Below are 13287 nucleotides of genomic sequence, written 5' to 3'. Positions count from 1 at the left end.
CAGCCGCGGGTCCCCTCACGTCTCCACATCGCCAGCCCCGGAGCCCGGGAGGTGGGGAGCGGAGAGGGCGAGGCTTCGCCCCATGCCCGTTCCCTCCGGGGTCCCCGTCAGCAGCCACATGAAAGCGGCACGGTCAGAGCCCGCCGAGCGTCGTCCGTCCCTCCTCCCGCGTGGTCAGCGCGTCCAAGCCCACTCAGCAGACAGAGAAACACGAGAGGCATTTGATGGTCAAGGAGGGCGCTCTCCGCTCCCGCCGCCCTCTTCAACCTCTGCTTCTGGCCACCTCCGGGGCAGCCCTCTCGAGTCCCCTCCGGCGGACGGGCTCAGCCCCTCTCGTCAGAGGGAAGAGAACATTGGACTGCAGCCTTTTTTTCAGTCCTGCTGGCTTCGAGGCTACGTGGCGATGGGAAACCCGGAAAATGCCCAAGTCAAATGCTCGGAGCCCCGAAGGGACCTGCTGGTCCCCACGCCGCCCATGGCCAGGGTGGAATGCCCCGAACCTCCCCAATAGCCTCGCCGTCAGCGCCCGACAGTCCCCCAAGACGCCCGCGAGGGCTTCTCCGGCCCAGCCCCTCGCTGGGGGTTCCGACCTCCTGCCTCGGCGCGGGATGCAGGGACCTCGTTCCGCAGACCCTTTGCCTCTGCACGGCCCAGTGCGTCCTTTCCTGGCCCCGCTCCGGCCCTCGGCTGCAGGGAGAGAGCCTCCAGACTTTGCGGGGACACGAGAAGACACCCCTAGAAGGGAAGAGGCACTATCTGCGATATCGCCAAACAGCCTGCGCGCGCTTGAGGCAGCTGAGGGCGCGCGGCCCGCGGGGCGATCACGTGACACGCGTGGCCCCGCCCCTACGCCCAGGCTGCCGTGGGCGGAGAGGGACGGAGCCATCTTGCTCCCCTCCCACCAGGATCGTGATAGCCAGGGCGGAGAGCGTGGGAGGGGCGGAGGATCCACGTCTGTCTGCGGTGGAGAAGCTCGCGACTCCTCCGGGCCTTCCCCTCGTTTACTGCTGTCATTACTGCTCCTTATCTCGTCAGCTGGGGCTGCCTGAGGCTGATAATTCCACATCGTTGGCACCTGGGCAAGGAGCCCAGTCTCCTCCATCGGGCCTTGGGTGTAGCTGACGCATTTAAGAAAGATGGGATTTAGAAATACAGTGCCCGGTTTCCTGGGCCTTTTCATTGAGTCTCATTTCTAAAATGTACACAATACAACCCGGTTGGGTGGATTCTGGGAATGAAGAGTTGTGGAGGGAGCAACGTCCTGCGGGCTGATGCAAACGGTTGGGAGGCCGGGATGAGCGAGTAAACAAGAAAAAATGGTAAAGAGAAGCCGAATGGGAAAAGGAACAGGTATGGATGGCATCCGGAGAGAGGATCAGGGGAAAAGAGAACAGGAGAAATTAGAAGAAAAGACAACCAAAATTTTGCCTGGTTTGACCTTATGAGAACTGTTTCTTTTTAATGAGTGAAGGACACGGTAGAGGGCTTTGACAAATGGACTGGTAGGACTAGGTCCCACCGCAATAACTCTTACGAATTGATTAAAATTACAGTTATTTCTTGGTTATCTCAAGGCTGATCGTGCTACCATAGGGCTACTTCACTTTCCCTATTAACCCTTATTACTTATTCTTCTTGAAAGGGCGAAGGTCCATGTCTTGTACATCTTTGGATTCTCAAAATACCTGCACATAATTCTCTATGTAAGCAGGTATTTTGAACACTTTGGAGACAAAAAGAAAAAGAGGGCTTCCCTGGTGGCGCAGTTGTTGAGAGTCTGCCTGCCGATGCAGGGTACATGGGTTCGTGTCCCGGTCCGGGAAGATCCCACATGCCGCAGAGAGGCTGGGCCCGTGAGCCATGGCCACTGAGCCTGCGCGTCCGGAGCCTGTGCTCCGCAACGGAAGAGACCACAACAGTGAGAGGCCCGCGTACCGCAAAAAAAAAAAGAGAAATGGAAGGAAAATTAATGATAAACTGTATTTTCAAAAAAAATAAGTCGGGCTTCTCTGGTGGCGCATTGGTTGAGAGTCTGCCTGCCGATGCAGGGGACGCGAGTTCGAGCCCTGGTCTGGGAGAATCCTACATGCCGCGGAGCGGCGGGGCCCGTGAGCCATGGCCGCTGAGCCTGCGCGTTGTCTGTGCTCCACAACGGGAGAGGCCACAACGGGAGAGGCCGCAACGGTGAGAGGCCCGCGTACCGCAAAAAAAAAAAGTCATTTCCAGCAGTTAAAATTTGTTCTGGGAGTCCAAACATATTTTTCAAGATGAAACCCCTTACACTGTAGTCACTACAAAACATAATTTATAATAATTCAATAATATCCAGCACACTCCTTAGGAAAGGTTAGGGAAGATGTGTAAATGAGTTGTGTAGTGACAGTTGTAAAAATACCCCTTTACCCACCGTCACCTGCCATCCCTATTCAAAACTACTAAAAAGGATTGGGATAAATGTGTAGAAAACATTTTTCAATTTTTCAGATGTAAAGAGTGTTTAATAAAGCAAGAAACCTCTCATTTTGTATTCCGAGAAGATACCAGTAAATTCTCTCCAGCCCCTAAACTGGTGTTAGGGTTTGGGGTTAGTTGAGTCAAGAAATAACCTGATAGGGGCTTCTCTGGTGGCGCAGTGGTTAAGAATCTGCCTGCCAACGCAGGGGACACGGGTTCGAACCCTGGTCCTTGGAAGATACCACATGCCACAGAGCAGCCAAGCCTGTGCGCCTGAACTACTGAGCCTGCGCTCTGCAGCCCGTGAGCCACAGCTAGTGAGCCTGAGAGCCACAACTATTGAACCTGTGCACCTGGAGCCCACGCACCACAGCAAGAAGCAGCCCCAGCTCCCTGCAACTGGAGAGGGCCCACACGCAGCTATGAAGACCCAATCGCAGCCAAAAAAAAAAAAAGAACCTGATAAACTGAGGGGTCACCATGATCCTCAGACTTGAGGAAGGATTGCCTTGTGACAATATAGGACCAAGGATGAGATCAGAGTGGTATACTTCTTATGGCCATGGGCTAAATGAAATTTTCACTCATTACGAGATAATTTAATATTGATGTAAGAAGGGGGAAAGGGGAGGCGGTGGGATGAATTGGGAGATTGGAATTGACATAAATACACTATTGATACTATGTATAAAGTAGAAAACTAATGAGAACCTACTGTATAGCACACGGAACTCTACTCAGTGCTCTGTAGTAACCAAAATGAGAAGGAAATCCAAAATTGAGGGGATATATGTATACGTATAGCTGATTCACTTGGCTGTACAGTATAAACTAACACAATATTGTAAAGCAACTATATTCTAATAAAAAAATAAGATTGATGTAAGCGATTGGACATGATTTAAATATATGTCAAATGTCTATAGTAGTGTTATTTATACCTGTCTGCTCATCACAAACTTAGTGGCCTAAATTACAACAGCAATCACTTATTCTGTTCACAAATATGCAATTCTGGCAAGACCCATTGGGACTGCTTATCTCTGCTCCACATGATATCAACTGGGCCAGCTCAAAGTCACAGCCAGTGTATGGAATCTGAAGGCTTGTTAACTAACATGTCTGGCAGCTGATGCTGGCTGTTGTTGGGACCTCAGCTGGGCCTGTCAGCTGGAATGCTTATATGTGGCCTCTTCCTGTGGCTGCTTGGCTTTCTTACAGCGTGGCAGCTATGTTCCAAAAGTGAGCATTTCAAGATAAGAGTCCCAAGAGGACAAGGCAGGAAGGTGGCCGACTTTTATGACTCATCTCAGAAGTCACAGAACATCACTTCCACTGTACTCTATTTGTTGAAGCAGTCAAAAGCCGCGACATATAAGGGGAGAGGACAGAGGCTACACCTCTCAGTGGAGGCAGTGTCCATCGTATTGTAAGAACAGCAGGTGGAATGAGATTGTTGCAGTCATTTAAGGAAAATAAAATCTGCCATAACATCTGTTTTCCTTTTATCAAAAAAATCCTTCCAAAAGTCTCATTTTTAGATAATTTTTTTTGGAATGAAACCAGAAGAGGTCAAAAACCACATAAATTAATTACAGTCCTCTTCAGTTACTGACCGTGTACAGGTATTACAGGGATATGAGCTAGCCAATATTAACACCCGGCAGCAAACTGGTACACAGCCATAGCTGAAGACAGGTGATTAGGACCACCAGCCTACATATTTATGTGCTAGCTAATTTTTATCCAAAACTTTCTGGAGCTACACTAAAAGCAAATAATAGAAAATGGAATAAAAAAATGGGCAACCTCTGGCTCTTAGATAGTGCTTAGTAATTTTTCCTTACATTTTTCTCCCATAATGAATAGTATAAGAAGGCATTCTCCCAGCATAAAAACACTTTGCATTCCCAAAGTTTTAAAGTTGTGTAGTGCTCAGGATCCATTTCCCTATAGAAATAATAAACAGGATGATAGGGTTCCCAGGCAGAGTGGGGCAAAAAGAAGGAAAGGCTCTGGGGATTAAGGACTCCCAGGGAGGTCCTACTCAGTCTGTAGGTCTACCTAGCTCTCCAAAGGTCTACTTTCTTCACAGTGTTTAAAAGAATTACTCTTCTCCTTGTGCCAGCAGTCCACTCATTTAACTAATGTTAATGCCCTGTGCTGGGAAGGCAGGAATACAGAAATGTGGAATAGAACAGATTCTCGAAGCTTTCTCCAAGCACCTGTTCCTTAATCATATACCTCCTGGGATTTACTTAGGGATTTTACCTCTTATAACCATGGGAAAATAGGTATGATGGTTAATTTAATGTGTCAACTTGATAGGGCCACGGTTGTCCAGATATTTGGCCAAACATTATTCTGGGTGTGTCTATGAGGATATTTCTGGATGAGATTAACATTTGAATCTGTAAACTGAGTAAAAGGATTGCCTTCCTTATTGTGGGTGAGCCTCATCTAATCAGTTGAAGATCTGGCTAGAACATAAAAGCTGAGTAAGAGAGGATTTCCTCTGCCTGACAACCTTCGAGCTGGTATATAAGCTTTTCCCTGCCTTCAGACTTGAAACATTGGCTCTTCTGAGTGTTAAGCCTGGTGGCCTTCAGACTGGAAGGACACCATCAGCTCTCTTGGTTCTCAGGCCTTTAGACGGGACTAGAACAACACCGTCTACAATCCTGGGTATCCAGCTTGCCAACTGCCGATCTTGGGACTTAGCCTCCAAAACTGCATGATGATAAATCTCTGTGGTAATTTTTAAAAGCCTATTTCCGGGCTCCCCTAGTGGCACAGTGGTTAAGAATCCGCCTGCCAATGCAGGGGACACGGGTTCAAGCCCTGGTCCGGGAAGATCCCACATGCCGCGGAGCAACTAAGCCCGTGCGCCACAACTACTGAGCCTGTGCTCTAGAGCCCGCGAGCCACAACTACTGAGCCCATGCGCCACATCTACTGAAGCCTGCGCACTCTAGAGCCCGTGCTCTGCAGCAAGAGAAGCCACCGCAGTGAGAAGCCTGTGCACCGCAACAAAGAGTAGCCCCTGCTTGTGGCAACTAGAGAAAGCCCGCGCACAGCAACGAAGACCCAACACAGCCACTAATAAATAAATAAACAAAAATAAAATTTAAAAAAGAAAGCCTATTTCCTTCTCTGTTTTTTCTCTTACACTCCCATGGTGTGGTGATAGGCAAAATTTACGTGTAGGTGCTAATAACATCTTTCCATACCTATAGAATGAAATAGGATCCATTTATGTTCCAAATAATTCCTGGATTCCAACTTTCTTGGGCATTTATTGAAGAGCAGGAAGGGAGCTGAGTAGGGGACAGAAGAGATGGAATAGGACTTGGGATAATTGCAAAGCCCAAGGGGAAGGTGGGGGGAAGTAAGGAGGAGCCTATGGGTTTATTTCCCCTTCCTTCTTCCTTTTCATCATTGAAGGTCTCTTCCTCCTGCCTCCTGTCCCCAACACTACACTCTCACATGTCCCTGCATGGCCTCTCACTAAAGATGGAGAGAAGAGAAAAGCTGGAAGTGTTTTGAGTCGGTAAGCCCAAGCAGCAGTGTGCTGAGGAAAGAGGGATCCTTATGGCCCCAGGCTACCCATCTGGAATAAGTAGTTCTATTTCCAAATGGCTAATTCTAAACCTATACAAAAGACACAGACAATGCAGGTTATTATGTAAACATTACTAGTGTTCAATGGTATCTCATTCTTCTCTTTTTCCGGGCACACAGACGACTATTTTTCTTGGCTGTCCTTGCAAATGGGCAGGGCTATGTGAATATAATGACTAATGATATGTGAGCAGAAGTGACGAGTCATTTCTGAGCTGTGGCAGTGAAAAGCTTGTTGTGATTTTCAAGTCTCTCTGCTGCCCTGCCATTGTGATTGTGGAAGGGGACTTGTGTTGAAGAGCTGAAATATTGAAGCAGCCTATGTTTCTGAGCTACCATATTGTGGGGGGGGGGGGTTGCGGATGCCCTAGAGACCACCCAGACATAACAACAAATTTTATATAAGCAAGGAATAAACCTTTATTATACTAAACAACCAAGATTTTTGGAGCTGCTCGTTATCACAGTATAACCCAGCCTATCCTGGCAGATAGAGTCATGAAAACTGGGGCCTGCATATTTAAGACAGCATAGACTTTATTTCCTGGGAATGGAAGATATTGAGTTAGGGCTTAAAAAAAATCTCTGTGTATATTGGTGGCAATAAGGATATCCTAGGTCCTTGTAAAATGAAAGTGGTAGCTGATAATAAAGTCCCTGGGCATCTTTGAATTGAACTACTGGAATATTTCATGTCCAAAAACATACTGGTCTCCACTAAATTTATGTCACTTAAATAAATTTTTGGGGGGAGCACTTAAGCTTAGTATACTCAGATTGTCTCTTTACACAGGCAAACCTACCAACTCCCTCAAGATAAAGAGTCTAGTATCCGGGGCACAGGGAAGGTGGGCAGTATGATGTTGGTGTCAGTTTGACCTGGGTTTGAATGCCTGCTCCCCTATTTCCACTTGTGACACTGGGCAGTTACATGACCTCTCTAAGCTCAGTTTCCTCCTCTACCAAATAGTGATAAAAACGCCTATATTGCAAGGCTGTTTAGAGGACAATAAAATACCAAATTAATGAAAATCTCTAACAGTACCTGGCACATCATAGGAAATCAATGAAACGTAACTATATAAGATTGATTCCAGTTTATTGATGCTTAAAGACAACAAATATCAAAAGGGAAAAAAAGCATCATCTTTCAACATTTTAAAGAATTCTCTCTTTGTAAATATAAATAAAGCACTGCCTAACAAGTCCTGTATTTCAAAAAATGGAAGAACCACTTACTTTGCAATTAACAAAGGACAAAATGGCTTTTGGTTAAAGATTTAGAAGTCTACAATTTAGCCTTTACACTATTGGGCTAAATACATTTACTTTATGGTTCTTAGTTTGGGGTATGTTAAATTACCATCAAAGAAATTATCTGTTGGGCTTCCCTGGTGGCGCAGTGGTTGAGAGTCCACCTGCTGATGCAGGGGACACGGGTTCGTGCCCCAGTCCGGGAAGATCCCACATGCCGCGGAGCGGCTAGGCCCGTGAGCCATGGCCACTGAGCCTGCGCGTCTGGAGCCTGTGCTCCGCAACAGGAGAGGCCACAACAGTGAGAGGCCCACGTACCGCAAAAAGATAAAAAACAAAACAAAAAAAACAAAAAAAGAAATTATCTGTTTAAAAAAGCTAATACTAATAATTTACTAATTATAGTAAGTAATGTAATTAGTATAATAATTTACTAATTATATTTACTAATAATTTGCATATTCCAAATTATCTCAGTATGTGGACTGGGAAATGGTTTTCTACTGATATGAATCTATAACTCCTAATGCAGTTTCCCAATTTGTAATAGTCCTTGCACCTATAGATTGCTATTAAATTCATCAAAAATATCTGGAAGGTGAGAGATTGAATACCCCTTCCCCCAGAAAGCCTCAGTAATTTCATATACACAGACACATAGACACATGCACACACACATCTACACATAGTGATTATAAAGCAACCTGACTAATTTTTTAATAGCAAGTATGCCAAAACTAAAATATCCATGAATATTATCACCTTTAAAGGAGTCACCTTGGGAAGCTGTTTAACTGTTGAAGAATATCTTAACACTTATTTGGGACTCTCTTTTATAACTAACTTCAGAAGTTGGAATATTCTTTCCTGTATCATAAAAGGAAATATTCTTTTGCTGATGGTAACAAATATGTCCTTTAAGAATAAATCTGAATTTTTTGATAGAGCCAAAAGTTATCTAGGACCAATTCTGGTGAATTAAGTGATCAAGACAGTATCTTCTTTGCTAAAAGATGAGATATGACTATAAAATACTACGACTCACAGTCTGACTTGTAAGTAATGGCACAGCTTTGGAATAAAAATATATACTTAACTTATTCCAGAATTTAAAGGACAAGACTCATTTGGGTATATAAATATGTAAATGCATACAAATACCCACAAATTGATGCAAAAAAAAATAGCAATTTTTATTTCATAATTTCTTGAGCAGCAGGAGCCACCTTGCCTCTCCTACTCCTGCCAGGCCACAGAGAGCTGTAAGAACAATTAAGTGCTTTTACCTCCTACAAGGAGACAGGAAAGAGGGCAGGGCCAAAAAAGTATTCAAAGAAGTAATGGCTGAAAATTTCCCATATTTGGCAAAAATCATAAGCCTACAGATTCAAGAAGCTGAGTGAGCGCTAAACATGATAAGCCCAAAGAAATCTATACCAAGACACAGCATAATCAAACTTCTGGACGCTGACAAAGAAAAAAAATCTTTAAAAGTAGCCATAGAGAAATGCCACTTTACCTATAGGGGAAAAACAATGTGAATGATAGCAGAGCTCTAATTGAAACCACAAAGGCCAGAAAGAAGTGGCATAACATTTTCAAGGGCTGAAAGAAAAGAACCACTGACCCCAAATTCTATATCCAGTGAAAATATCCTTCAGGAATGAAAGGGAATATAGTTTTAAAATTTGGGCACAACGACCAACAGTCTGGAAGTTTTTCTTTGGGAAGCTGAGGGTAAACAGCAAGACCAGGAGATGTACTTTTGGGGAGCAGGGAGGTCATGAGGAAGTAGAGTCTCTTCCTTGGAGAACTGATAAGGGTTTAGGGAGGGCCTGGAGAATAAGGAAATCTTGGAGTGTCCTGACAAATTGTTTGTGAACCCCAGTTACACAAAAACAATCTTACCAGTCTGGATGCTCCAAGAGTTTAGAGGTTATCTGCCGGAAGCCAGGCAAGTACCAGTCTTTACTTTCGAATGATCCAAAACTGCTGAGTTATTTCATGTAGGGCAACCAAATGCAATGTGTGGACCTTGTTTGGATCCTAATGCAAACAAAGCACTGTAAAACAAAACAAAACAACAACAACAACCTTTTCCTTTTCTTTCTTTTTTTTTTTTTTTTTTTCTGGTATGCGGGCCTCTCACTGCTGTGGCCTCTCCCGTTGCGGAGCACAGGCTCCGGACGTGCAGGCTCAGCGGCCATGGCTCACGGGCCCAGCCGCTCCGCGGCATGTGGGATCTTCCCGGACCGGGGCACGAACCCGTGTCCCCTGCATCGGCAGGCGGACTCCCAACCACTGCGCCACCAGGGAAGCCCCACCTTTTCCTTTTAACAGGTTATTAGAGTATAATTGACATACAATAAATTGCATATATTCTACAGTTTGATCAGTTTTGATATGTGCAAACACCTGTGAAACTATCACCACAATCAAGATAATGAATATATCCATCACTCCCAGGAGTTTCTTCTTGTCCCACTGGAATCCCTCCAGAATCCCTCCCTGTGGCTCATCTCTGTCATCCTGATACCAGGCAATGGCTTATCTTCTATTACTAAGTTTGTATTTTTAGAGTTTTATATAAATGGAATCATACAATATGTACCCTTTTGTCTGGCTCCTCTCACTCAGCATAATTATTTTGAGATTCATCCATGTTATTATTATATAGATAGCATATTTCTTTTTATTGCTGAATAGTGTTCCATTGATTGTATTGATACATCTCAATTTGTTTTTACCAAGAAACAAGTTTGTCCATCACTTTTGATGAGCATTTGGGTTGTTTTCAGTTTGGTGATTAAGGGCTTATGAACATTAATTTACAAGTTTGTTTATCGACATATGCTTTCATTTCTCTTGGGTAAATAAATACCTAGCAGTGAATAGCTGTGTCATATGGTAGGTATGTGTTTAACTTTTTAACTAAAACTCATGATAGGCCTAAATGTAAAACTGAAAACTATAAAACTTCTAGATGAAAACATGGAGGAAAATCTTTGTGACTTTGAATTAGGCAAAAATTTCTTGGATAGGATGACAAAACACGATTCATAAAAGATAAAAACTGATAAATTGAACTCCCTCAAAAGTAAGAACTATGCTCTTTGTAAAACACTGTTAAGAGGGCTTCCCTGGTGGCGCAGTGGTTGAGAGTCCCCCTACTGATGCTAGGGGACATGGGTTCGTGCTCCGGTCCGGGAAGAGCCCACATGCCGTGGAGCAGCTGGGCCCGTGAGCCATGGCCGCTGAGCCTGCACGTCCGGAGCCTGTGCTCCGCCACGGGAGAGGCCACAACAGTGAGAGGCCCACGTACCGCAAAAAAAAAAAAACCAAAAAAAGAGAATGAAAAGGCAAGCCACAGACTGGGAGAAAATTTTTGCAAATTACATATCTGATAAAGGACTTACTTCAGAATATAAAGAATTCTCAAAACTCAATATAATAAAAAAATACAATTTTTAAAATGAGCAAAAGATATGAACAGACAGAAGACATATGAATGACAAATAAGCACATGAAAAGCTAATTAACATTATTAATCATTAGGGAAATGTAAATTAAGGCACAGTGAGATACTACTACACACCAATTACAATGTTTAAAATTTTAAAACTTGACAATAACAATTACTGACAAAGATGCAGAGTAACTAGAACTCTCCTAAACTGGTAGGAATATAATATAGTACAACACTTTGGAGAACAGTTTGCCAGGGTTTTTGTTGTGAACTTTTGACTCTGAAATAACTTCACACTTACATAAAAGTTGTAAGAATTATCCAAAGAACTCTCACATATCCTTCACCTAAATTCCCCCCAATGGTCGACATCTATGTTTGACTTATCATTTCTCTCTTTATTTTCTGAATCACTTGGGAGCTAATTGTATATGTAATACCCTATTACCCCTTACGGTTTGAGTGGAAACTTCCTAATAGCAAGGACACTTTCTATTTGACCACAGTACAATCATTAAACTCAGGAAGTTAACACTGATATAATAATGCTGTCTAATCCACAAGACCCCCTTCAAATTTTGCTGATTGTTTTGATTATATCCTTTATAGGTCCAGCATACACTACAGATTCTAATTTTAGACAGATGGAGAATTTTGAACATAATTTGGGTATTAAATAATGTTAAGCAACTGTTATATTTTTAAGGTATAAGGACAGTATTATGTTCATAAAATGTCCTTATCTGTTAGAGATATGTACTTAAGTGTTTATAAAAAGAATCTTATGATGTCTGAGATTTTCTTTAAGATTCACTCCTAAGGAGGTGTGTGTGTGTGTGTGTGTCTGCGTTGAGGGGTGGGGAGAGGGGAAAAATGAAATAAGATTGAATAAGATTCTAAATTTGTTGTAGCTGAGTGATGAGTACAGGGGGGTATTGTAATATTTCCCCTACTTTTAGTGTATGTGTGAAATTTTTCCATAACTACAGTATTTTAATTTAAAAAAATGGAGAAATGGAAGGATTTTAAGAACTGGGGTGATATGATCATATTTTAAATTTAGAAACATTACTCTGGCTGCAATAGGAAGAATGGCTTAAAGTGAGGCAAGAATGAAAGCAGTGACTAGTTTCCCAGCTGTTGAAGTCATCCAGGGAAGAGATGATGGTGACCTGAACCAAGTTAGTGGCAGTGGGATGGAGTGAAGTGGATGAATGGAAGAAATGGTAACTATCTGGATGTGAGAGATGAGAGAGAGGGAATCCAGGATTACTCTTAGTTGGCTTGGGCCAATGGGGAGGGGGTGGTGCCATTTACCTAATAGGCATCACTGGAAAAAGAACAGGTCCCTAGGGGAGGGAAAGAGGAGATGGTTTGAAGGGGCCTTGGGTCAAACTAGTGCCTTTGTGTTATCTGGCCACAACTGAGTAGATAGATGACAGCAAGATACTTAAATAATCATTATTTAGCAAATAGTATAAATAATCACTATTAAGCAAATAGTATAGGGGTAAGCAAGGCAGATAGAAGGAAATGTCACTTAAACTTAACTTGAGATAATACGATATGATTATTCTAAATCAACATGCAGGATTAGTAGCCAACTGAAAATGAAATGTAATGACAATCTCTGGGTAGATAGGTTATTTTATAAACTTGAAAAAATATGATTGGAGACAGGATATAACAGAAAGACCTCCTCAATTCACATTAAGTAAACTGGGCATGCAACATAATTCTCTTCATGGGAGTGTTGCTCATAAGATGCCTGAGTGGAAAGACATTTTTCAGTTGAAATTGCATGGTGGTACTGTTGACCCCTAGGGTCTACATGTAGGAACAGAGAACATGCACTGGGATGTTGAATCTATGGTTAACGGGACGAGTTCGAGGGTAAAAAACTGGCGGGGAGGGGAGTAGTGGTCTCGATTTTTACTCCTGGTCGTCTTCTGGGAAGGCTTAAGGGGAGTCAAAGCGGCTGGAAAACCCATCAAAGTCTGCCCTTCAGAGTTTCGTCTCCTACCAATGGCAGAGTGAAGGAGTTCCAGCAGGCACTTCTGTGAAAGAGACTTATTTCGTGAAAACCATACCCCTTGACATTATCATTCCATTCTGATGGATTTGATCTCCCACGTCCCTGCAGGTTCCCCCGCTCAGTTCCCCCAGGAGAATGTGGGCTAAACCTTCCCCCATCCTCGCTCCCATGCCGAAGCTGCTCACGCGCTAATACCGTTCATGACGCCGCTTCTCACTCAAGAGCCGGCCAGGGGCGCGGAGTTCCGGCGGGGATCCTGCTGGGCGCCGAGCCCCACCCCCACCCTGACCCCGCCCCCGTCCCGACGCCCCGCCCACACGCCCCCTCCCGGCGTGGAGCTCCGGCTGCGATCCTTCCCCCAAGCGCGGAGCTCTCCCCATCCCTGACCCCGCCTCCGGCTTGGAGCCCCGCCCACGGTCCCGCCCCCGGAGCGAAGCCTGCCTAAGGCCCACCCACC

The sequence above is a fragment of the Monodon monoceros genome, unplaced genomic scaffold (genome assembly GCF_005190385.1).
Source record: "Monodon monoceros isolate NGI ecotype Baffin Bay Population unplaced genomic scaffold, NGI_Narwhal_1 Super_Scaffold_21, whole genome shotgun sequence".
NCBI lineage: Eukaryota > Metazoa > Chordata > Mammalia > Artiodactyla > Monodontidae > Monodon > Monodon monoceros.
The sequence above is the reverse complement of the archived record's forward strand: the minus strand, read 5'-3'. Positions refer to the sequence as shown.